The sequence below is a fragment of the Glandiceps talaboti genome, chromosome 12 (genome assembly GCF_964340395.1).
Source record: "Glandiceps talaboti chromosome 12, keGlaTala1.1, whole genome shotgun sequence".
Taxonomy (NCBI): domain Eukaryota; kingdom Metazoa; phylum Hemichordata; class Enteropneusta; family Spengelidae; genus Glandiceps; species Glandiceps talaboti.
In genome coordinates, this window is record NC_135560.1 from 6,832,598 (window position 1) to 6,835,892 (window position 3,295).

Below are 3,295 nucleotides of genomic sequence, written 5' to 3' on the forward strand. Positions count from 1 at the left end.
ATTTTGGCATAGCGAAAGTGGTGCAAAGTATCATTTTGATAACGAATTTAAATAGTATGTTTTTTGGAGTACTGTCGGGCAACTTGATGTAAACAGCGCCATCTTTAGGATTACCTGTGACGGCCTGTAACTACCTGTGCCGTATAGGAATTTTTGATATCATATCGAAGTTTACTGTCTTGATCGTATTTTCGCACACCAACTGTACGTACATATTGAAGTTGTCATTGCTGAATAGTCAGAGTAGCACTTTTTAGTGATAAAAACCAAAGGTTCTGTTCAAAACCTTGTCTACGGCCATACTACGTGGAAAAAGCCGGTTCTCGTTCGATCACCGAAGTGAAGCTGCGTCGGGCGTGGTTAGTACTTGAATGGGAGACCGTCTGGGAATACCATGTGCTGTAGACTTTTTGATTTTTTTTACCTTTGGGGCAAAGTCGAAAGTCGTCCAGTTTGAAGAAATTCAATTGTGCTACTCTTCAGTATGATTAATACACATTGTACACTTTCTATTTCGGACACTACATATTATCAACACTTCAAATCACCACATCTCATCAGATTTCAGTTTCTATTATACACAGTAGGTATGAACACCTAAAGTTCTCTAGAACATACCGGTTACCACATATCTGCAATAGCTATACACAATGTAACGGACACTACTTTTAGTATTATTTAAAAGCTTAGTTTCCTTGCAAATATTCTGCATGGCTTTCAACACCACACATACTCGTTTCTATTGCTGTATACCTCTGCTGTATACGAAGTTTTGAGAAAAGTCACGATCTTCACAACAACGACATCAATATTTCAGCCTGAGAACAACGTGAGACGACACATGCGCACTACATTTGCAGTAGTGATTCTAACAAAGGACATTGACCCTGGACGGACATGGTCATCATGGATAGTTCACTACTGCATCTATGCTGAAATTAGTTTTCTTATCTTTCAGTGCGTTTAATCGTCGTCAATTGCGGTTACTGCAATTCATGTCTATTTTGTATGCTATCAATCATTCACTATGACTGGAATAGAATTGTCACGAGAACTTGATGTGCTCATTTTAAGTTGAGCTCGTGTTTTTAGGCAATACATGCTGACGTATGATTACATTTTAGCTACTATACAAGTACTTACACAATTCTTTGTATCAGTGTGGATGCTCATGTTGAATGGCAAAATTGCCATTCTAACGTTTGGATAATGGTTGAACAACGTTGCAATGCGCTCTTGGTAGAATAGTCACGTACTTAATTCTTAGACTACATAGACATACAGCAGGTAGAGAGGTGGGTGAGTAGGTACCGGTGGGTACAATGACATCCCAGACAAATTATTGCATGAAAAGTATTCCTTACTACCCGTGAGGTAAATTTCTTCTGAGACAACAACGGTAAACACTCATAGCACTCGGTGTATTTGGATTGACTTGACCGCAGAATGTCTGTTTGAAATTTCAGGGTTTTTTTTACTACATGTATTTATTCTGTTTTCAAGCTAATAACTTTTAATTAATTCAATGGTTAATGGAGAAATTCTTATGTTTGCAGTTGAACAGCGAGTTGTCTATCTAAAGTTGAACCATTAACAAAATTGTTTTGGTCCCTGCTGGGAGTGACTGGTGTTTGCTTCAAGAAATCACTAGGGGATCATAGGACAAAGAAGTTCTGACCAAAGGCATAAAGTCCCTGGTTTAGCAAATACTAGATTGGTACGTCAATTGTAAACTTAGGAGACAATGTCTCTAGTCTTGACAGACACACGGCGGTTTATAATGTAAGTCAAACACTGTCTGTAAGCCGGCACCTGTGAATAAAGCACAACAGTTACTAAGAACGCCATGGGTTTGGGGGAATCCATACACTCACATCTACGGAAATCCCCTTTTGTTTTTAGTGCGTTCACATTTCGGATAACAAGCCGAGATTGTGTGTTTACTTGAAAAGGAAGAGGGTCAATACTTAAGGTGTCTTTTTGATGCAAATTTACAGTTACACAAGATCTTAGCTAATATGTACACCTACGTAATACACATTCCTGAGATTTGCATATTGCTAAAGAAATTAAAGTTTCGGGTTAAATCTGGTCATTGGTCTGAACTGTGACATCGCTGTCGTCGGAGTTGTCATTGTTGTTGTGAACGAAATTTACGCCATAAGACATTGACGTCATCTTTGTTCTAAATTATAAGTAATGATTCTTACCTTCAGACCAACAAACACAGTGGGTGATTTGAGTTCGTACTAGACTGTAAATTGCCGTTGTGAAAGATACAAGTAAAGTTAACGACGGTCTGGGATTGTGCTTTCATCTCCTGTGAGCATACAACCATGACGTCATTCGGTTGAGTCTATTCTGTAGATTGCACTATCAATACATCTCAGTATTAAAGGTAATTTAACTAGATGAATCCTCCCTTATTATGAACATAAAGACACTGTTTGTGAAATACCTTGTTAATTGTCATCTGATTCTACAAAAAAACACTGTACAGACAGGAACCTTTGTGGACCAATATAAAAAAGTCTACGACCAATTACCAAACTAAGAATAAATTGTCTCTGAATTTATGACAGAAAAAAATTACCTCAGGGGAAGCAAGTACCGTCAAGTGTTGCCACGAAGGTTTTGGGAGTTGAACGACCATCGGAAAGGCAAACTTTGGCAACAGTTTTCGCTTTAAAAGCTGCCTACAGCAACAGCTCAAACCCAAGTAGTTGTCAACAGGTTTAGGTAGTCTGAAGCTTTGCAAACACTCTGTCACAACTACGGCTGAATCACAATTTAATTTGCAAGAAACTGAGTTGCCGGGTATTTTTTCCAAAACGTTGACTGTTCTTATGAACTCAATGTTTCTATTAGTGACACAGACTGAGATAAGGCTTCAGTTTATGGAAAAACCTTCACTTAATCTTATTGAATTCAGTCGTGAAACCCGTCCAACATGGCGTTGGAAAAAAACCACTCTGGACTGGAAAAAGTCTAAATATAGTAATAGACATGCACTGTTACATTATTTTGGAATAATCATCAAATATTACATGTTGTGATGTAATAATGTAACAGGTATTTTCATACTTGAAAGTAATGTTTGTAGAAGTTCAGAGGTTACCTGTATCTTTCTCTAAATGACAAACGGGTGAAATTGCTGCCATCCTACCGTACCTGCAGACATACCGTGAACAGACAACCAACAAACATGTACACGAACAATCAGACAGCCTGAGGGCAAGATGTATATTTGTCTGATATCACAAAGGAAGCTTATTTTGCCCTGTTCTTGAACCAG

At 38.1% G+C, this 3,295-nt stretch overlaps 1 non-coding gene across 1 annotated transcript; it reads left to right on the forward strand.

Annotated features, from left to right (window-relative positions):
• The first annotated feature begins 289 nt into the window (after positions 1-289).
• On the forward strand, positions 290-408 carry LOC144444076 (5S ribosomal RNA). Its single transcript, XR_013481806.1, has one exon. It is a non-coding gene; the product is annotated as a 5S ribosomal RNA (ribosomal RNA).
• The last annotated feature ends 2,887 nt before the right edge of the window (positions 409-3,295 follow it).